General features: G+C 39.7%; 1 long non-coding RNA gene across 2 annotated transcripts in view; it reads left to right on the forward strand.

The window, feature by feature from the left end:
* The first annotated feature begins 9,299 nt into the window (after positions 1-9,299).
* The window catches only part of LOC121828864 (uncharacterized), a 92,546-nt gene continuing 78,098 nt past the window's right edge, over positions 9,300-23,747 (forward strand). For both annotated transcript variants that reach the window (XR_013050791.1, XR_013050790.1), the window contains exon 1: positions 9,300-9,722. This is a non-coding gene — a long non-coding RNA (uncharacterized LOC121828864). The remainder of the gene's footprint in view (positions 9,723-23,747) is intronic.

The raw sequence follows: 23,747 nt of genomic DNA on the forward strand, positions 1-23,747 counted from the left end.
GTCTGATAGCCAATCAGGCTCCTACCTGGCCACAAGCAGAAATTGTTCTTGCTAGTTTCAGTCAAATAGACCCCTGACACAGCAGACAGACCCCTGATACTGCAATCACAGTTGCTGACCAGATGTCCTGAGCCAATCATAAAATGATTCCTATACCAGTGAGGATCTATACCCAATCATTTAACCACAGTTGGAATTCCCCTAATCGTGCTTAAAAGGAGCTTGAGAGCTTCTCTCAGGGTCATCATTTTGCCATTTTGTCAGATGATTTGACCCCAGCATGCTGGAATTTTTTATTAAACGTTCTTGTTGATTGCATACATGACGGGTGGTCTTTTATGAGACTTCTCATGTAACCTTACACTGGACAGCAATAGTAATCAGTCCACCTGGTAGATATAGAAGTTGTTATGTAACAAGCTTTTCCTGGGGAGATACAACACACGTATTAGACACACTCACCCCACAGAGGGAGCACACCATAGACAAAAATCATAGATACCATCAAAATCCAACTTGGTGAACCAATGAGCTTATTTGTGTTACTTACATGAGCAGAAATGACTCAAAGACAGCTGCATCACAAAAACCCACCCTGCTGTGGGTTTCAGTCTTACAAATGCTGCAGTTTAAAGTAATAGATTCTCAATAAGACAGATTCAGATGTAATAGTTTACAATGTGTGTAAAATATACATAAGCTTGAAAGAGACAAAAAAGGTGATAGATACAGTTATATAAACAAATACATAGTTTAAAAAAATAAAGTCTTTAAAGAAACAGTAAAATTAATATAAAAAGTAAGCCACGTAAAGATGAATATTACACAGAGAATCTGGATTGTGTTGTCTTTGGGATTTTTAACTGCAGAAAAACATTTGATCATAAAAGATGTTGAGTTAAACCAATATGTATATATTAAAAATACCTTGACTTCAAAATTTGGATGTAAGGATGTGTTGCTTTGGAAAGGAGACTCTGCTTTTGTTCCCACAGAAAGCCAGAGGCTATGGATTTGTTCCAGATTAAGATACATCAGGTTTGACCAGCCAAGACCCCCTGAAAGGTCTCCAATGACACCATGGCCCAGATAATCCAATGTCCAGATCGGATTCAAGGCAGCTGGCTCAGACAATACAGCCTCATGAACTATTCCATAATCCTAAAATTTTCTTTGTGTCCCCATAAGATACAGCACCCCCCTCCAGCTGGAGGTAGTAAGAAAAGCTACGTCTGAATTCCCAAATTATAAGTAATTTTACTTTGTTAAGGTTAAAACCTTCCTTTTTGAAAAAAAAAAAGGGAGGGGAGGGAGTGCTGTGGGATGTTCTGTATGGCAAATGTGTTGCTCTGATTGGTTAGTAAATAAAACACTGATTGGCCCGTGGCTAGGAAGGAAGTATAGGCAGGACTAACAGAGAGGAGAAAAAGAAAGAATAGGAAGGCAGAAGGAGTCACTGCCAGCCGCCGCCAGGACAAGCAGAATGTGAAGATGCCAGTAAGCCATGAGCCCAGTGGCAAGGTATAGATTTATAGAAATGGATTAATTTAAGCTATAAGAACAGTTAACAAGAAGCTTACCACGGCCATACAGTTTGTAAGCAATATAAGTCTCTGTGTTTACTTGGTTGGGTCTGAGCGGCTGTGGGACTGGTGGGTGACAAAAATTTGTCCTGACTGTGGGCAAGGCAGGAAAACTCTAGCTATACCACCCCAGCATGGGTGCCAGCTTACAAAAGCTGGGAACCTGGAGCATATTGCTGTTATGGTCCAAGAGATGCCCCCCAAGAAAGACCAACACTCATGCATGCAATTTAGCAAGAGTGTTTACTGTTTCCAACATTTGGGGTAGCAAACAGCCACCCCAAAGGGAGGTCGCAAGCTCCTTTTAAGCAGAGTTAGGGGAAATCCAGGGAGGAAGGATTAATCTGCTGCTGATTTGTGGAGGAACAATTAGTCTGGTGGCTGATGTGTGGGAGGCTGTAGTGGTTAGTGGCCCATTGGTGGTGATGGTGGGTCTAGTGTCTAGGGGCTTGTTGATGAGAGGGTAGGGAAAGCTATCTTTAGCTAGCAGAAGTCTGGAGCATCCTCTGAGCCAGCAGAAGGTGCTTTGGGGTGCCCACTGAACTGACAGGAGGCTGAGGGGCACCTGTTGATTGCCCTAATTATGGTTTTCCTGAGAATTACTTGCTCGGCTCCAGCCTGTTCAAGTGAACCAAAACTAAGGCCTGGTTTATGTCAGAGCTGCTAGGGGAGCCTGTTACGGCCCTGGTTTGGCCACCCCATCCTCTCAATTGCACAGTCTGCAGGTAACTCAAATGGTTGAATAAAATCTTCTCTAGGTGGTTGGACTAAACATCTTCCAGACAGTTCATCTGGTTTCTGACTCTTCCAGGCTGCTTGGCTGGCCTCTGCTTCTTTCAGGAAGCTTGAATTGTCAGAATTATCAGTCTTTTTTGCGGCTTGATTTTTCTGGGAGTGACTCCTCAGCTTTCTTTACTATTTACTCTTGGGGAGGGGGGGGACCCAGCGAACCTGGTCAGTTTCAGGGACTTCCTGAAGCTGTATTGAGTTGTTTACCTTGTTTTAAGGCTCGGCGCTGTAGAATGGAATGTTTCCTTCTCCAAGGAAACTGCTGCACAAAAGAAGGTGGATCTGATGCCAGCAAATAGTTGCAATATAGGAGGCAGCAACAGAAACACTCAGAAGAAGTAATGGCAGATCAGGAGCCAAACTGCTTTTCCTGATCTCATTGTGTCTGAGTCACCTACAAGAAAGTAACACCTACTTTGAAGGCCAGATTTCTCTATTTACTTAGTCTACTCTGGAAATACCTCACAGAGGTATCTAAGGATGCCATTCTTTGGCTGATTTTAAATACCATCAAATTGAAAAGTCTAAACATTACATCTTCCACACAGTAATTCATTGTAAGATTTGTTATATTAATACACATGTTGAGGTTGTTTTAATTAATTTGAAAAATTTTATTTATTTATTTATTTGTGTATGTGTGTGTGTGTGTGTGTGTGTGTGTGTGTGTGTGTGTGTGTGTGCAGGTATGAGATTATATACTCCACCTGTGTATAGATTCTCAAGGAGAAAACAGCATTGCATTCCCTGAAGTAGGACTTATAGACAGTTGTGAGCTTCCCAGTTTGGGAAGTAAGATTTGAACTCAAGTTCTCTGCAAGAATAGTAAGGGCTCTTAATCACTGAGCCATCTCTCCAGCTCCCCCACCCCCATTTTGTTCTTGCTAGTATATAAAGTCCATCGATAACTATATGGCTATCTCTTTGCCTCCTTGGCAATAAACTTTTGGAAAGTGTACAGTAGATTTTACCAATTATTGCCAAAACGTTCCAAAGTGATCACACCATAGTTTATGTAAGAAACTCTTACTGCTCCTTATCATATACCAAACTGTACTTTTTATTTAACTCCTAAGTATGCAATTGTTCTTAGTAACTGCCTGAGCTTTACCTCCCTGGATTAGTTCTATGTTTAGGCATGTTTTAGGTTTCTGGGGGCATTATTTTTACTTCCCTATGAATTCCTTGCTCATGACCTTTCTTTATGCTTCACTTAATATTGTCTAATTAAGTACACAATATTTCTTTATATATTTTGTAGAAAGTCTTTGCTCATCTTTTACTTTATATAGAATGTCTTATGAATGGTGGGATTTTTTATTGTATCAGTTATGTACTGCTTCATAATAAATCATCCTAAGGTTTAATAGGAGGAAACACATTTATCTGCCCCATTCTGTGGAATTGGCAATAGGCAGGGCTCATCTTTGGTCTCTGAATTTGGCTGGTCTCGATAGTTTTGTGGTCATTTCACAAGTTTCCTGGGGAAGAAGCCAGGTAGCCTCATTCATATGTCCAGTAGTTGATTAGGACTTTTGGATGAGGCACCTTGGCTCTCTTCTGTGTGGTCTCTCCCCTCTAGTAGTTCAAACTTCCTTACCTGACAGCTTGATTCCACAGCGATAAGAGTACATATTCTTGTCTCTGCAGGGCTCAGCTCGAAAATTCCTCTAAGTATTGGGGTCTCTGTTTGTCCACAAAGCCAAGCCCAATCCAGCTCCAGACTTCCATTCACGATAGTCAAAAGTCAGCTCCCTCTGCAGAGGAGGTTGCTGGGATGTGCAGACTTCCTTAGTCATACACGTAATGTGTTCATCAGCATTCTATTTTATATTTTGTGTCTCTCATATCTTGAATAAGAATTCCTCAACTTTCATTCTGTAAACATATATGCTTATATATTTCTTCTGAGTTTATTAGCTTTAACTTTACAAATTTTAAGTACTTAATGCAGCTTAAGTCGAATATTATATTGGTATGAGTTAATTTATACTTTTATATAGAACAATAGCTTCCTGTTACCCACAGATGTTTTACAAGATGCCAAAAGATATCTGCACCTTTGGGTATACCAAACCCTGTACTGTAGACACTGTGTGCTTTTCCTTTATATTCTATGACAGTTAATGATTTGAAATTTGACATGATGTATAATCACCTGGTAGGCAAATCTCTGGGTATGTCTGTGAGGGAGCTTTCAGACTGGGTTAACTGACATGGTGTGTCTCACCCTAAATATGAGTCACACAACCCCTTGGGCTGGTGTTCTGACTACGGACAAAAAAGAAAGCCAGCTAAGCATCAGTATTCAATTTTCTCTGCTTCCTGGTGGCAGATTCAATATGACGAGCTGCCTCAAGCTCCCAATGCCATGCCTTCCCCACCATGATGGATGATAGCTTTAACATGTGAGCCCAAATAAACTGTTCTTTCTTTAAGTTGCTGTTGTCAGGTATTTTATCTCAACAATAAGAAAAGTAATTAATGCTTATGATAGTTTTTAGTGTAAGCTAGGAAAAACAAGAGATTAACAACAGAAAACAATAAAGTAGAATAATTATGATACTATACAGTAATAAAAGTTATGTCAATGTGATTTCTCAAATAATCTTATTCTGTACTTTACCTGACTTTGGGATGATGTGACACAATACAGTATTTATTTGATGAGATGAAGGGAGATATATTCATTAGTCTACCACACAAGGCTACTTGAACACCATAACTGAGATATCATGACAGTCATTCTAATTATCGAGATAGCTGCAGAGTAACCAACAGAAAGGAGTGTATACAGCATGAATATACTGGAAAAGGAATGATTCATAGTCTAGGTAAGGGAGAATGGGCCATGGGGAAATTTTATCAAACAATTCAGAATGTCTTGCAGTTTAAAATTCATAGATTGTTTATATCTCAAAATTTTAATATAATATTTTCAAATTAAAGTTGGCCACAGGTTGCTGAAAAACACAAGCAAATCTGTGGGTAAATGGGGACTACTTAAACCAATTTATTCAGTGTCATTTGTTGACCATTACAGTATTTCAACAAGGGTTTGTGACCTTACTTTTAACTACTTAACATTAACCAGTACTCATGAAACTATAGCAGAGAAGAACTTCATTATTTCCTAAAATGTCTTTTTAAACACATTCTGGTTCTTGATAGAGTTTGAAATCAACTCAAAGATCTGAGTCAGATGGATCTTAGAATACCAGCTTTATTGCTGGAGAGAAACTAGATTGATAAACAGGACCTAACTGTTTAACAACAATCGAATCTTTACCTGCAGACTATTTAATTGTTTAAGTACAAGCAAGTAAACTGCAAGATGCTTTCCAAGTTTGTATTCTAGAGCATATTAGGCACATTTTGCTTTACAGTACCCCTATAACTAGAAATCCTAGTAGTAACAGAGTGGACTGTTACCCTGTTATAGGCACCCCACAAGCTTTCAAAAATGCAATGTTTGCTGTAGCTTTTTTGTTAAGACCTGTCTAGAGTCTGCATTGATCCTCCACTGGTTTAAAAATGATCCCAATTTTAGTCACTTAATGCAAACATACTATTTTACAATACTTAAGGTCAGAAATTCTAAAATCTAGAAGTTGTCAGAGTTTTTTTCTAGGGTATCTGGGAGAGAATGCATTCCCCTCCCCCCATTTTCACCTTTAAGGTCATCTGAGGCCCTTGATTTGTGGAATAATCCCTCTGTTATTCAGTCCTCTCTATTCTCTGTTTCAATATTTTTTTTTCCCTTTTGAAACTCTTGGTTTAGGGACCTGATCACATTTTCTCTAATACTTTGTAAAACCTGCTAATTTTTTTCTGCCACATAACTAGTTCCTCTATAAAAGAGAATCATTAAAAATTACCTAAAACCAGCCGGGCGGTGGTGGCACACGCCTTTAATCCCAGCACTCGGGAGGCAGAGGCAGGCAGATCTCTGTGAGTTCGAGGCCAGCCTGGGCTACCAAGTGAGTTCTAGGAAAGGCACAAAGCTACACAGAGAAACCCTGTCTTGAAAAACCAAAAAAAAAAAAAAAAAAAAAAAAAATTACCTAAAACCACAGAGTATAGGATAAAAAACCCAACTCTAACTTCTTCCACCAATTTCTGTTTCTAGTGTTACTGAAAATTAGCAGCTGAATCCTGGTTACAGGGGGCCCTGGTTCACTCCTCATTGGTGTTGTAGTCCCACCATGGATGAAGAGCAGGTAGGATTGAAGGAAATTTCAGTGTCATTACAAAGAGCCACACAAGAACATGTTGATTCTGAAAGAACTTGGCTGTGACATAGGCTATCACACACACAAAAGCATCTCTTTATGCGCTATATTTCCATGAATATATTCATTCTGCTAAACTTAGAATGTTATATACCAGAGTGTTATCAATGTTAGCTATCATTTATCATAATTCTAAAGAAGATATTGTTAGGATCCTGAAAGGAATCCAAGAAGCCAATTTTCTCCCAGGAATCCAGGGAGTTTCTGAAATAAAGCCTCACGCAAATCAAAATTTAATCAACTGCTCCCCAACCTTACAACTGGAGAAAAATTAAGAGGGTAGTTTGTCAAGAAAAGACTGTACAGTAAACTCAACACTGAATGTTCTGAGTCTGCAGTACCCAGGGTTTGATCTCAAAATTGCCCTTACTGTTAAGAAAATTGGCAAGAGACCTTATGAGATATTATACCATTATTAACTATTATCTACTATCTCAAGCAATAATATAGGATCAGCACGGTTCCTCCCATACCCATCCTGTCAATAAAAATGTCCATAAATTTAATAGCTCTGGTCAGCTCTTTATCCAACTCATTAGCCACCCTACTATGCCGCATCATTAAAAATCATTTTATTTCAAAAAGGCAGAAATCTCTGAATTTGAATGGGAAATTTGCAAACTAATGATTGAGTACAGATGTTTGTGAAGGTGCTAAGAGGTTTAATCCCCCAGGCCCCACCGTGTGTGTGTGTGTGTGTGTGTGTGTGTGTGTGTGTGTGTGTGTGTTACCTCCATGATGAAAACATAAGGTTTCAGACAGTACAAATTAGGACAATCTGTCTTGTTTCCTGGGAAATCAGCAGTGTCTTTCCCCCTCCCCCCGCCCCACACACAAAAATGGTAGAGTGTGGATTTTGATTTCCCTCCTCTTTATTCTTCACAGGGATGCAATTTCTTTCTTTACCCCAAAGACCTTTCTTTCCTTTGATGTTCCTGGTGCCTGCCCTTGTTCTTTCCTGATGGAAGGATTGCCTGGGGCCTGAAATGATTCTAATTCCCAGTTGCTGCAGTAGCATCTGCCTTCTTTCTTAAACCATCAGTGAGACTGGAGATGGGAGGACAGGGGAAGAATGGCCAGCACTCTTCTTGATCTTTAGCCTCCTCCTCGGGCGCCTTTTCTCTTTCCTCACCGTGCACACAAATCTCTCCTTTAGATCCTGGACGCCGAAAGAAAACACTTTAAAATGTAGGCAGAGTTTTTCCAGCGCTGTTGCTTTTCTCTTTGTGCTGCTTCTTCCTGGGGCTGAACAGCATTGACTACTCATTAGCGAATGCACCCGGGTCACTTTCCATGCAGTGGTATTTTATTATTGGGTCGCTTTCATCTCTTGTGTCATGTTAGGCATTTATCAGAATAAAAAACTCTGCTTACAAATATTTTGCAAATAGAAATCAAGAGACCTAAATCTAAAATTATTTGAGAAGTGTGAAGTTTTATTCATAAAATGAAAAGATTTAGGGGGATTATGTCATAGTGATCAATGTCTCTGCTTCTATTTTTAGAAAATACTCTGTCATGAACTCATACTGATACACTAGATGACTATAAATATATTTTTATATAATATAAATATGTATCATATGCTAATAGTTATTATCATTACGATATTAATAACTAATAAAACACAGTTTGTTTGCAATAGAACTACTTTATTATTAGTGAAATCAGGTTGGAAAATTCCCAGACACACTGCTAGCCATGAAGCAAGGGGCTAGAGATGGCTCATTACAGTCACGGACTGATTTCTTCAGTACATAGGCCCAGATTTTCTCTTCTCCTCTGTCATACAACTGGCAAGTCCTCCTATCAAGAGGCCAGATTTGTTTCTCCAACATATTATTATTACCATTAATTTGATGATGTGGGTTAAACCTGGGACCTCAGCATGTTAAGCGTACAATCTAGTGCTGAACCCCTAGACTGATGTCCCTAACTCTTAAATCTCAGTGAAGTGGTATGACATTTAATTTGACTGAAAAAATTCAGCAAAGGTCTTGTCCTTGGAATAATAATTTACTCTCTCCCAGGGTACTGTAAAAATTACCTTGAAATGCTGGATTTAAGGGCTCAGTCACAGCCTTGGGTGAAAGTTGTTCTGTACTACATTGGAGACTAAGTATGTAAAAGTCTCTTGTTCCCAACTAATGACGGATAAATAAGAAAGTTCAACCTAGTCAAAGTATCACCAGAAGCTTATGATTGCACAAAGTAAAATAATGGAAATATGTCTCAAGCTGCTACTATATAGTATACTCCTGTATAACAAACTATCCCAAATTTAGTGAGTGTAATGTAGATATTTCTAGTTCTCATGATTTTGAGGCTGCTGGGTTCAGAGGATCTCTGCCAGACTCAATTTTGTGTGTAGGAAGACTGTAGGTGGAGCTGAAACACTGGAGAGAGCAGTGGTCAGCACAATAGTGCCAACCCTGTCGGCTCCCTAGTTGTGAGAATGGGAAAGTTGTTCCTATTACTTATCTGTCACGTGGCCGAATGCACAGGGGAGAGATACCCTCCCCCACGCCCCACCCTACCCTGCTCATCAATGTCTGAGGGCGGTGGGAGAGTTGGCCCTGACATCATAAAAGCATGAGAGCTACTCTGCCCCTCATCAGCTGCAGCACTGGGGAAAGTGGCCGCTATGCCTTGCCTGGGAAACACAGTAGAGCTGGGCCTGAAGGTGTAGGTGTGGGAGAACTGGCCCTGCCCCCTGCTCATCTCTGCAAGGGGTGAACTAGCCAGGGCAATGCAGGAGAGCGCACCCTGGTGGTGAGGACAAAGGAGAGCTGGCAGGCTGATCAAACCTGCCTCTACTCAGACCCAGAACCAGGCTTATGAGTTGACCCACTCCAATACCCACCGCATCTGTGATCTGCTGGAGCCTGCTAGAGCATGTGAAGGGACCAGTTCTGCAGAGCCGAAGCTACAGGATCTTCATGACACAGGGCAACAACAAGATAACCAACAGGAGTTCCAGTGGGGGCGCAGCATCGACAGTGCAGCAGAAACAAGAGGCCTGGAACCAGACCAATGACTCTGCAGTGAACACTTGCAAGTAAAGATATATGGATAAACGGGTTTACTGCATGGCTCACTGTGTCACACTACAGCTTCCATGACGAGATTGAGTTTTCTTTTTTCTTTTTTTATTCTCTTAAATTTTATTTGGGCAGGGGGAGTTGCATGGAGAGAGGGCAGATATGAAGGGACAGGGAAATGAATGGGATGGAGATGCATGATGTGAAAAACACAGAGAATAAATAAAAAAGAAATGTGGTGATGTATTGCGTACCCCAATATATTATGTACCCTAATAAACTTATCTGGGGATCAGAGGTCAGAGCCAACCACTAGGTTATACATAGAGGTTAGACAATGGTGGCATACATCTTTAGTCCTATCATTTGGGAGGCAGAAATCCTTCTGGATGTCTGTGAGTTCAAGGCCACACTGGGAACAGAGCCAGGCGTGGTGGCACATGCCTTTAATCCAAGTACTGGGAAGCACACATGCCTTTAATCCCAGGAAGTAATGTCTGGATAGAGGAAGATATATAAAGCATGAGGAAACAAGAATTCTCTCTTGAGGCTGAGGATTTTGTAGAGGTAGAACATGGCTGGTTTGTTCTGTTTCTCTGATCTTTCAGCTTTCACCCCAATATCTGGCTCCAAGTTTTTTGTTTTTTTTTTTTATAATAAGACCGTTTAGCAATTCGTGTTACAAATAAGACTGTAGGTGGGTTCAGATCTGATCTACAGCTCTCATCCTTAAGAGAGTGTCTTCTAGAAGTCTCTCCTGATGGTGAAATGTAGGAGTACAGAAAGTTAAGCTCCACCATAGGAATATATTTATAGTTACTTTTATGAAGTATATGCGCTCACATTCCATTGGCTGAATGCCTTCACATGACCAAACTTGACATCAATGTTTTGAGGTACACACTCTCTTTACTTTACTGAAAAGAACTATAGATTCACAGAATGTATTTCTAGGAAGAGGACAGTGGGGAGACACTAGTGTAATGTATGTGGCTGAAACTAAATACATGTGTTTCTCTAGCCATAAGCCAATACTTTGCTTCATCACCAAATGCATACATGTTTTAAGCAATATCAACAATAGATTATGTGAAAAGAAATATAAGTAAATCATAAGCAGTGCATATTCTGGATGATAATACACTAAGTTGTCTATAGCCTTTTTTACTTCTTTTCAGCTGAATTAGAAAAAAATATTGGATTTGAAATGCAAACTGGAAACAGCTTTAATACTAGTTCATTATTAAAAAAAAAAAACTCTGTTCATGTATTATTTTTCTGCTTTAGAACTGTCTGTAAGGACTGGAGAGAGGGCTCAGCCACACTAAAGGCTAGATTCACAATCAAAAATATAGGAATTGCCTTTGAGATTTAAAAAAAGTCTTTGTTTAGTTTAAATAAAAGATACTATTGGTTAAAGTAGCATGTAGTATTGCTCTTACGAGTACAGGAGTAGCATGAGTTTCCTGACTTTCAAAAAGCCACATTTCCTTAGGTCTTTTAGTCACATTAGTCGAAATCTAAATTCTGAAGGGAAATTAAACTTTGTTATAGACTCGGTCTCAGGCCCCTGCCCTGATCTACTGTATTTATTTTTCCTCTGACCTGCAATGCCTTGAACTAGACAAGGAGTCTCAAGCAAAATAAAACTCTTAGAGAACATGTGCTGGTCTCTAGAATGTCCTTACTATTCCAGATGACCTAGAACCTGATACTGAATGCTGATGTTTTTAAGGCACCTTGGGGCAAGAATATTAACAAAATGTAGGGTCCCATAAGCTCTCTCTTCAACCACACACCTACTACCTTGGAAGCCCTGAGCTAAGAAAACAGATCTTTAGTTACTATGCATGCTAAACCTACACATTTCAACTTCCCTCCCACTCTTGAGGAACTTTCTTGTTTCTCCTCTTATCTATAATTTTCTCCTGATAAAGCCTCATCCCTCTTCTTTCCACATGAAATACTGGCCTACATTCTTGCGTGTGCTTTACATGATCATCATCTAGTTTGAAACAAAATAAAAAGAGACTTTTCTTCAAGCAATTTACTTTTGATTGAAAACCAAAAAATAAAAGGAGCTTGCTTGGAATGGAGGTAGGAAGTAAAGGGATACAGTGGATAAAATTCAAAACGGCCTGCTGCTTACTGCATAGCAATGAATACAAACCAGCAGTAATTGACCTGTCATTATCTTGACACAGAGCTGATTATTTTACTATTATTTTATGTTGGCTTCACAATGAAATTCCCTCGTTTTTCTGTGTCATGTTATTTAATCCAGCAGGATGGCTAATTAGAATAGAGGCATTGCTAGCTCATTTGTTACTGTACACATTTCTGATGCCTGTTTCTTTGCTTTTCCTCTTGGTGGTTGCAGACTAAAGGGTAGAGTTCTGCAATTAATTTTAAGAGCTTCTAGGAAGTCCTGTACACAGCAGAACTCAAATGCCAGTATCTCACAAGAGAACTCCTCACAGCTGCTTAATTTCTTCTAGAATAAACTATTATGTACCTACAAATGGGCATACATGTTGGGGACTATTGGGGTCCAGCCCCTAATAGTCTCCTTTCCAGGGTCCGCGGAAGGATCTATCAACCAGCTGAGAATCTATTCTTTAAGGTTGGTAAATCAGTCTACGCACGCAGAGTTCTTTGGTCCATTCGCTTTAATTCCTCTGGCATAATATCCTTTATACACAGCTTCAGTTTTGCTCTCATGTCTAGCTCCTTTCTTGCCTGATTTCTCTATATTTATCTACTGTCCCCTCTAAGTTCTATCTTAATTCCTTTGTCTAGTTCTGCCCCTTCTAGGTTCTCATCCATCTTGTTCCTTCCCATATCATCTCCTCTCCCGTCTCCTTCTCTCTCATCTGGCTCTTCCTCATCTTCCATCTCGTTCCTCTAGTACTCTGCTGTAGCCCTTCAATCTACTTCTCTCCCATCTCAGTTTGTTCCTCTCAAGTTCTTACCCATCTCGTTCTTCCATTCTCTTCTCTCTTCTCTGTCCTCTCCTGCCCTGGGAGTTCTGGTATATATACACTTACAAGCAGTATTTCCTTAGCAGTGCAAAGCCAGGCTTCCAAGGTCAAATGGAGGGGTGATAAGAATAGGCTTAAATGACACATCCGCCAGGCCTTCTCAAACAGGTAACCTGGATGCTTAAGTCTGTTCTTAGAGAGTACAGAGGTATCTCTGATAAGGTACTTTCCTCCATCCGGTGATGGACCTGGCCGGATGCTACCAATAATGATAATTACAGGGAGGCTTGAACTGGGAGTTCTGGCCGAGCATAGCTGTTAGCACAGAAGGTTATCTAAAAATTCCTAGAAGTGGTTAGGTAAGTAGTTAGAGGTCTATAAAGTTAGTAAGGCTGTAAGAAAGGAGGGGTCTGAGCTAAATTGTGTAAAGCTATTACTTAATGTCTACCTGACCTAGGCGGTGTCCCCTTGTGGAATTTACCTTAAGTCAGGAGACTCGCCTGTGGGTTGTTATCACTGTTAATCCTCGGAAATTGGGTGACCACCTGGGTGATGTCTCCTTTAGTCCTTGAAAGTGGCTAGGGGAGATATCTGATTCCAGAGAAAGCCTTTCCTGAGGCTGTTCTCCAAATGCCTGGAATGTGTATGTCTAGAGAGTGATCAGTCCACATTGTTAGCCCTTCTTAGGGAAAAATCAATTGGGAAAACTATGAAGGCACACATGATTTTCATAACAGAATACAGCTGACATATAACAAGCCAAGTAACACCAAAAACTCCTTGGGATTTGGCTTCCTCTGGAGGAATTCCCTGATTCCTCCAGGTAGTGACTTTGCCATAACCAGCTGAGTTCTTATGATATATTCCTGCGGCCCGCAGCACATACATATTGTTCTTCTGGCAAACAGGGTTTATTTGGATTTGGATTTCACTCTAAGTCATTCTTAAAACTACATATTCATTTTTACATCTGTTCTTTTATTCTAACTCACTGTTTGAAGGTCTAGGATGTTACTTTCATTGGTTAAGAATCAAGCTTTTCTCCAATGCCATCCTATATCAATCACTAGTTCATTTCTACTTACTTATTTTCCCATTTCCTTTCTTCCTTTCTTTCTTCCTTCCTTCCTTCCTTCTTTCCTTCATCTCTTCCCTCCTTCCTTGCTTTCTGTCTCTCTTTTTCCTTCCTTCCTTTAACTTCTTCCTTCATTCTTTTCTTCCTTCCATTAGTTATTTTTTTTTTTAAATCTAACCCTAGGCCATGAGCATGGTAAGTGCACACTCTACCACTGACACATATATGTAGCAAGATCATTCCTTTAGTTTTGAAAGGACTGGAAATGAACTTCTGTAAGAGACACAGATCTAAGCACAATTAAGGTTTTTACTATCTTTTTGCAACATCATATATTACTATTGATTACATTAGTTACTTTTCTCCTTGTTCAGATAAAATACCCAACAAACTCAACTTAAGGAAAGAAAGATTTATTTGGGGCCACAGTTGGAAGGTTGTAGCTGGAAAGAAATGATGGCGGGAATTTGAGTCAGCTGGCTACAGTGCATCCATAGTCAGGAGTCAGAGAATGAGGAATGCTGGCACTCAGCTCGCTTCTACCTTTTTATTTAGTCCAGGCCCCAGCCTGCGGAATGATAATACCTACATCAAGGGTGGATCTTCTGACTCCATTAACTAAATCTAGCATTTGCCTCATAGTTGTGCCCCTGGAGTTTGTCTTCTGGGTGATTCTAGATCCTGTCAAGTTGACAGTATTAATCATCACATTGACCTTGAAGAATATAAAATATGGTAATTACTTCTAAATAACCCCAACACAATTAAAAACATTGCTGATCCTTACAATATCCATTAGCTCATCAAGTAATTGCCTTCCATGTAGTCTGTATCAGGCAAACATTTTAACCCTATAGGATAATACACACAGTGGCAAAAACACTGTGCAGTTTATTGACTCAAAGAAAACAGATACACAAAATAATATTCTGAACTTTAAGAGGAACAGAGTCACAGCTTGATTGTCAAAATAAATAAATAAATAAATGGAAACCTCATCCTGTGACAGTTATTTTCACATATTCTTGAGTTTGTTGTGATGTATTAAATAAATGGTGCTGTGTTAAATTCAGGTACTGCAGCTATGGTTTCTATTGTCCCAATTACAGTTTCTCGATAATGTGAATGTAAACCATAAAAAACAAATATCACCATGTACATGTGCTAGTGATTATCATTTCAAAATATCTACAACAAAACTTTAAATCTGGAATGCATACATCCTTTGGGATCTCTCTCAGAGCTAAATGTTGCTTAGGTCAAAGCAATATTACCTAATTAAACACCATAGCATGCTGTCACACTTTTCTATTAGTTAGATAAATAGCCTTTTAATTTTATTTTTTAACAACTCCACTAACCCAAAATATTCTAAGTCTAAACTTAACAGCTCATACAAAGCAGCTTCATGAGCTTGCTCATCCTTGTTTTTTCCTGTGTTAATTCTTCTCCTTTCTCAAGGGCAATGTTTCTCAACCTGTGAGTCAAGAAACCCCTTTGAGGGGTCACATATCGGATATTTACATTATGATTCATAACACTAGCAAATTTACAGTTATGAAGTTGCAATAAAACAGTTTTATGGTTGAGAGGGGGTGAGCACAATATGAAGAACTGTGTTAGTGGCAACGTGAGGAAGGCTGAGAACTGCTGCTCTAGGGTATCCCACAGCTATGTATCTGTTACCTCTGAGGCTTCTGAGCAGAGTGTTTTACATTCTGAATGTCTTTGGATCTGAGGAAAGTGGTATCTGCATAATTAGGTATCTTGGAGAAGGGACCTGTTTACATGCCACATACGTCTATACGCAGAGCCTGGAGGTAATTTCGTGGGGGGTGTTTTTAGAAACCGTTTGCATACCACACAGTTTGGTGAGATAAAGCTTTCTACGTGCAGCACCACATCAGCATTCAGACAGTTTCCAGTTTCAGGGTTCCAGATTTTAAGTACGTTCAACTTACATAGAGAAGGTAGGGTATAGGAGACTGTGGGAGGAGCTTCCGTTGCTCATTTCTGGAAGTTCTGCATATTGTTGCTCATCTCCTTCCCTGGGCAGAGCACATCACATGATGGCAACAAGACAGGCTGGCCAGCAGCCTGTACTCAGTGCAGAGGAATGAAGAAGTCAGATTTCTTGGCCAACGTTTGTTTCCTGATGCCTTTTAGCTGTTCCCAGGGAGAAACAAACAACAAATCTATCTTAAAACAATAAATATTTGTCCCACACAAGGCTCAAGGCTATCAAAACTTATGATAACATCTACAGTGCTTTCTTAATTAATTCTTTATCGTAAGAAGTTATTTTGAGATAAAGTGATAAAATACAGTTCAAAGTTGCTGCATACCTTGTACCAAACTTCTTCTGCTGTGTAAATCTGAGACAACTACAATTCACTTACAACAAAACCCCAAACAATCAACACTGGCACAATGCCGTAATAGATTTCACCACACTCTCCCCTAATAAGGACTTCCATGGGCATCATTATTGTTTTAGGCAATCCCCGCCCCCCTGTGCCTTTCTCTCATTACTATCTCCATATTCCATTCCCTCTCTTCTTATTCCTTCTCTAAATTTTCTAATTTCTAAAGTAAAATGTTCCTTGACACCCATATGTAACCACTGCTCAGACACCATTGGTTTTATAAAGTGATCTGAGACACATATGACAAACACCCTTGGAGCTCCACTCAGCCGAAGCTTGGAGAAGAAATTATAAGAGGATGATATATGGGAGCTCTGAGCTCTCACCCCATTGCATGCATGACACTGCACATGCGCTAACACATTATTTTTAAATTTATTTATTATTTTACATATGACCACAGGACCATAGCCTTCTCTCCCTCCTCTCCTCTCACTCTCTCCCCCCAACTCCCCTTCATCCTTCCCTCAATCTATCCTTTCTCTGTATCCACTCAGAAAGGGGCAGGGCTTCCATGAGCATCAGCAAAGCATGGCATATGAAGCTGCCATAAGACCAAGCACCTCCCCCTGTATTGAGGCTGGGCAAGGCAACCCAGAATGAGGAATAGGTTCTCAAGAGCCAGGGACAGCCCCTGCTCCCATTGCCAGGAACCCCAGAAATAAACCAAGTTACACAACTGTTTTATATATATATATATACCCATACACACAGAGGGCCTAGGTCAGTCCCATTCAGTATCCCTAGTTGTTGGTTCAGACTCAATGAATCCCCATGAGCCAGCCTAGCTGTTACTGTGGGTTTTCCAGTGATGTCCCTGACTGGCTCCTACAATCCCTCCTCCTTCTCCTTAGCAGGACTCCTCAAACTCAGCCCAATGTTTGGCCATGGGTCTCTGAATCTGCCTCCATCAGTTACTGGATAAAGGCTCTCTGATGACAACCAGGGTAGTCACCAATCTAATCATAGGAGATGGCCAATTCAGGCTATGTATTCACTACTGCCAGAAGTCTTGGCTGGGGTCGTACTTGTAGACTTGTGGGAGTTTCCCTTGCATCAGGTTTCTACCAGACACGGAAAGCCCCCTTTCTAGTCATCTCTCATCACTTTCACCCTCTGCTCACCCTCCCAGCCCAGTCTCTCAAGCTCTCATGCCCACCAGCCCCTAATCTAACCAGGAGATCTCTATTTCCCCCTCCCAGGAAGGCCTATGGGGATGCACTAGCACATCCTTAAAGGTTGTATAAGGAAAACATGTCTTTCGATGCACTTGAAGAAAACCAAATCTCTGATAAACTATACAGTTCATGGACCCTGTTGTTTGTGAAGAAAGAATCTCTTCTCTACTTATTCTCAGCCACCAAACAGATGAATAAAAGCCACAGAGACAAGAATGTGGCCATGCATTTCTAGAGGGGGGAATCTATATAAACAACATCAGAAGTCACTGAGAGAAGCATTCTTACAGATAAACAATTTTCAGATGAGAAAAGCAGGAGGCCATTTTAATCCTCTGCCTTCATTCTTAACTGTATAGCCTTTCCCTATTATGGCAAAGCCTTTGGTTTAGTTCTCAGAAGCAAGCTAAAAAGCAATGTGTTCAGAAGAGCAGGACTTGAGGTTCCCAAATTTGATGCTGTCCAAAGCCTGAATTTCTGACACTGAGTCAGATTTACTGCCTGCATTTTCTTTGAGACCTTTGCAAATCTGATTTCTTCACAGCAGCCTTGCTTTTGAACTAATTCCTTGACATTCTAGCATTTTCTTACCAGGCTTGAAAATTAAGCTGTGTGCTTCTAGCAAAAACATAACCTGTGTCTGCCAGGGGAATAGGCCAGGCTCCTTGCTGGTATGATTTGAGATCCGGTTTAGAATAAATCTATTCTGTTAGTACAGCAGTTCTCAAAATGACAGTCCACAGGCTGTCAGCATCAGCCTCCTCATTTGGGACCTTGTTAGATATGCAAATCCTCAGTGTCTCTAGCCCAGTCTGCTCATCAGATGTTCTAGGTGAGGACACAGCAATCTTTTAACAAGCCGCCTATGATTTCAATGCGTGCCAAAGTTTAAAATTACTGAATTAGTGTCCTATCTGTTTTCTTCTTGTGATGCCTGTTGGCACAATCGATTAAATGCGGAAGGACTGTGTCCAACAACTCAGCAATTTAGCGGGCTGCACGACCCTGGCTCCTTGTTCAGCCTCTGTGCTTTTTCATTTATTCATTTTAAAGAATACACCGAAGAGCTATAATCTAGTTCTCATTTTTCTGTGTTTGCTGATGAGTAACAAATAGAGGGCTGTGCTATCCCATGCTAATCTTAACTGTCTGACTAATGCTTAGCAATGGCTTTTGCACTAAGGTTGTCCTTGTGATTACCAGCCTCTTCGTCTTCTTTGGATTTAAACTGCAATATTCTAGCACATTTGTATTCCATAAATCACTGGGGCATGGATTGAATGTTACATGCTCATCTATCTATAATTAAAGTTAATACAGATTTAACCATTAGGAAACTCTCATGCTTTGAGAATTGCTATAATCAAAGAAGGCATGACCTTTATTCTAATAAGCAAAGGGTTTTTTTCTCCTGAAGCATTTGAGGCCAAGGAATGAGATATAGCTTCCCTGTTATATACAAATCTTCAACATATGAAGGTTAGTAGTCCAGAAGAGTCCGAGTATCTTCAAGACACAGGTGGTGGCCTAGGCAAGTATTAACCATGGAGATGGAACTAACAACTCATATACTGGCCTGTCAAGAACGGAGGAGAGTAGCTACATACCAGAAGTGTCACATTGAAAACATTCTTTGGAAGTTGCTATTGTAATTTTCATCAGAAAAGAAATCGATGAGCTAAATAAAGTAAAAAGAAACACTGGAGATAATAGCCTTATCAAACAAGTTATCATTGTGAGCAATTGAACTGTAGACAGAAGATCTTCCTGCTAGTCTAAGCATTGCAGCTTCTCACCTCTATTTCCTTGAAAAACTGTATTGTCTCTCTGTATATCACATGCAAGTCTTATAAAAGAGAGATAAGAAATGCCTAAGTCCCCTAGATGGGATGATGCCATAGCTATTGATAAAACGTGAGTGTGGTATACAGTGCTAAAATGTTAATTTGATGCAAGTTAGAATCACTAAAGAAATGGGCTTCTGGCATGTCTGTATCATTTCAATTTAACTGGGAAGTCCACCTGTTGTGGGTGGTACCATCCTTAAGCAGGGGACCCTGAACTGTATAAGAGTAGAAAAAATAAGCTGAGTACTATCATATTTACATTTCATAATTTCTTATGACTATGGATATGATGTGACCAGTTGCTTCAAGCTTCCAAAACCTTGACCTGCTCTTATAGACTGTAACTTAGAACTGTAAGCTAAAATGAACACCCCTTCCCATAAGTTGCTTTTGCCAGAGTATTTAATCATATTTTCTCCAGTTTTACTGGGAGATCACATTTACTACACACTTTCGTAAAAACAAAGAGAATTTGAAGTATGCAAGGCATTATTGGAGAGAGCAATTTACAACTGTGTGTGAGTCAACAGGAAGCCCATGCTTTAGTTGTATACTTTTATGTTATTAGCCACGGCTTCATCCAGGTCACTTCACTTGTGGTCTGCTTCTTTACAAAATACTTTGTGCTGTATTAAGGAAAGTTGCATGCCCAGGACTTCTTAGTACATTTCTTAGAAACTTCCTGTACATCTGTAGTTACTTATAAATAATTTACAATAGGCATCCAAAGCACATAGGGGGGAATTCAGAACGCCTTAACACCACGCAAAAACCTACAGGCAACTAAGGAATGCCGAGAGCGGGAGAAATAGTTTTCCCCAGGAAAGACCACACCTATTAGTTATCTAATATCAAATGAACAACCCTGAAAACGTGCACACAAGTAACATTATACAGACTGAGAAAGTTTTATTTAGGAATATGTATAAATAAGCATGTAACAATAATTAAAGAAAAATGGGGCCATGAATTTGAAGAACAGAGAGGAATATATGGGAGGGTTTGGAGAGAGGAAAGGGAAGGGGGAAATTATAATGGTAAAATTATAATCTCAAAAATAAAAGAAATGATTAAGAAATAATTTACTAAAAATATCAATGAGATGGAAATTTAAATTTGTATAACCACTATGGAAAACTATTTGCTAAAATTCACTAAAGCTTAGCATACACATACAATTGCCTTGGTAGCATCAGTACTCCATAGATACAAGTCAGAAACACAAGCATATGCACACCAAAAGGTGTGCACTAGAATGTTTATAACAGGCAGTGTAGAATTATCAATAATTACAACCAACCCAAATGAAGATGAACTGAAGATATAAATTAATGTTATCTACTCATATATTGATTACTATTAGTGATGACAACTTATTATCTATAGGACTATTTAAGAAGAACACATTGCACAAATAAGCTGTTCAGTATGGTAAATCATACGTAGAAGAGAATGTTAGAAATGTATTTAGAAAAGAATCCAAAGGAGGCAACATTCATCAATGCTGTTGGAAGTCAGTATAAAGAGTAAGCCGGCACTGACTAGAATGATACCGAAGTGAAGCCTCTAAGGAGCTAGTAATTGTTTCAGTCTTGTTCTGGTTACATGGTGTATTCCTTTTGTAGAGCTACTGAGCTATTACATCATACCTTTGTAGTTTCCTGTAAGTACAGTAAACATTCAAAAGAAGTCTATGTGGGTAAGTGTGGTAATCTATGTCTATACCCCAGGTTTAGGGGAGGTTATGATGGGACGATTGGGTGAGGTCAGCCTGGGCTACATAGCAACATCCTTAAAAAGCTAGAGAACAAAAGCATTTTAGGGTTAAGTTTGATGAATTCAAGGGATCAGCTAGCTGTTATAATCTTGATCCTGAGATGTCATTACTGTTGAGACGAGGCTGATGGCAGGCTTCACCAATGTGACAAAGCGAGGTGGACTGACTGAATCTATTCCCTTCAGCCACATAGGTCTGCCTTTGCCCTGACATACCTCAGTGTGACTTTACTTATATCCAGCACAATTTATACAGGGTGGTACTCAACAGCCAAGTGTTCAAAATTTTTCTGAACAGTGCAGTTTCAAGAAACTTCCACTGGGTGGCAAGGATGCTATTTCTTGCAGTCTTCATGCTTAGGCTCTCTCCTGCCTTCCTACCTAATTTTTTCCCCAGTGCACACATTTTCTTTTCCATAGCCATTGAAAACTAGAGAATGTAATTTTATATATCATAATGTTCCTAATAACTGTTCCATGTCTCAATTAACTTATAGGACTGATATATAGCTTAGGAACACTAAAGAAATTAGGAAGGAAAAAATAAGAGATCTGTAGTGAAACAGAATTTCTTAAAGTAGAAAATTAGAATAAGAAGTGAATAGGGAATGGAATAACAGCAGAAAAGGTTGCAGGATGATGGAATAAAACAATGATGTGTCTTTTTGAGATGCCTCCATCCTTTTTAAAAATTGGCCTGAGTATCTGGTAAAACCAGACTGCATTTACATTGGCACTAGCTTCAAAATGGTAAAGAGCACCCTTCCCCACCACAAACAGCTGCTGTTACTCTTCCATTGTGTATCCACATACTTTTGCAATGTGATGCATTTAATAACTCCCATAAAGGGATGAACAATGTTCCTGCATGATGGCTTCCATCTGTAATCTCAGCACTCAGGTGGTTGAGGCTACTCCCATCTACCTAGCAACTCCGAAAGCTGCATACCCAGACCTTGTATCAAAAGAAGTGAGAGGAGAGCAGTTCCTCTAGTTATTTAAGTTGAGTTGGTACATTTTACCAGTAAAGGGCATCATAGATGCATTTCTAGCTCTGAACTTGGGACTCAAGAGTCCTTGAACAATTCTGCTTTCATTCTTAGATGACAGCTTTTTTTATTTATTTATATTTTTTTACTTACTTACTTACTTATTTATATTTATTTATTTATTGGTTTTTTGAGACAGGGTTTCTCTGTGTAGCTTTGTGCCTTTCTTGGAACTCACTTGGTAGCCCAGGCTGGCCTCGAACTCACAGTGATCCGCCTGGCTCTGCCTCCCGAGTGCTGGGATTAAAGGCGTGTGCCACCACCGCCCGGCTTGGATGACAGCTTTTGTCCTGTGAATTAGGTTGAGCTTTCAGGTTGGAAGATGAGCTGCCCTGCGGAACAGTCATTCCAATTGGCCCACTCAGTCCACTTCTAGCCTTCCTACCCACAAATGACTATCAGTAAATAAGCAAGGCTTGACAAGAGAACAGGAGCCTCATTTTCAGCAGAACCATAGGATGTCACAGAGACTTGCTAGCAAGAGTCATTGTTTTAAGCCTGGGGGCCTTTTTACTTTAATGATGTCTAACCTGCAAGAATGTCAAACTCAAGCACTTAGTCTCTACTAACGTGTCTCCCTGTAGTGTTGCTATATGGCTAAAGCTGTAACTTAGAAGTCCTGGTAACTAGGAAAACTGGAGATTGAGAATGATTACTCTTTTTTTTTTTTTTTTGGTTTTTCAAGACAGGGTTCCTCTGTGTAGCTTTGCACCTTTCCTGGATCTTGCTCTGTAGCCCAGGCTGGCCTCGAACTCACAAAGATCCTCCTGCCTCTGCCTCCCGAGTGTTGGGATTAAAGGCGTGCGCCAGCATCACCCAGCGAGAATGATTACTCTTGAGGTGTTACTATTCCTATATATGCTCTTACAGGATTTTAAACCTCATAACTGACAAGCTGGTATTAGTTGTAAATGGTGAATTTGGTTCAGTCACTAATCGATGCAAAAGGTGACTGGGAGGTTCCAACTCACTGGGTGCTCCACACAGGCCCACATTGTGACTGGTAGTTTAGGTCTTCCCAAAAGCATCTGAGAAGGTCTCTCTGTGCAATCTTGTTGGCATTCTCCATAGTTAAAAGTTATAGAAAGAGTATAGGTGACCAAGAGATAGATGATTGATTAATAAATAGATTGAATGGTAGACAAAACTAGGTGAAGACACATATGGTCTTTATTTGTTAATAGCTCTCCATTTTACATATTGAAGTTTCTGAATTTATCACATGATTTATAATTACATTCAGGGGTTTTCTTCTGTGCTAATTTGTAATGTTTTGAAGGTGTTTGTGTGTGTGTGTGTGTGTGTGTGTGTGTGTGTGTGTGTGTGTTTGCATTTGCATTTGTGTACATACATACTGTTGGTTCTGTGCTTTGGATATGATCATTAAAAATAGTTCATTTTAAAATTGAAATTCTTTATCAAAAGAAGTTATTATGTCTACTTATCTTGTTAAGTGTTTTTGGTTAATTTTTGTCATAAGTAGTTACTGAATTTTAATGTTTTCCTCAATCAATTCTGTAGTTTCTTGAAATGTGGGTCATGACCCTCTATGGGATCACAAAACTGAATGTGAAGACTATAAAAATATGGCAACAGTAAAAGGTTTGAGTATGTAGTGATCCAAAACTGATTGAAAATCAAATATATAATGAATCTACTGTGTGTCTGACAGTATTCATCCATGTTCAATTGCAAAATTTCATTGCAGCT

This window comes from Peromyscus maniculatus, chromosome 4 (genome assembly GCF_049852395.1).
Source record: "Peromyscus maniculatus bairdii isolate BWxNUB_F1_BW_parent chromosome 4, HU_Pman_BW_mat_3.1, whole genome shotgun sequence".
Taxonomy (NCBI): Eukaryota; Metazoa; Chordata; class Mammalia; order Rodentia; family Cricetidae; genus Peromyscus; species Peromyscus maniculatus.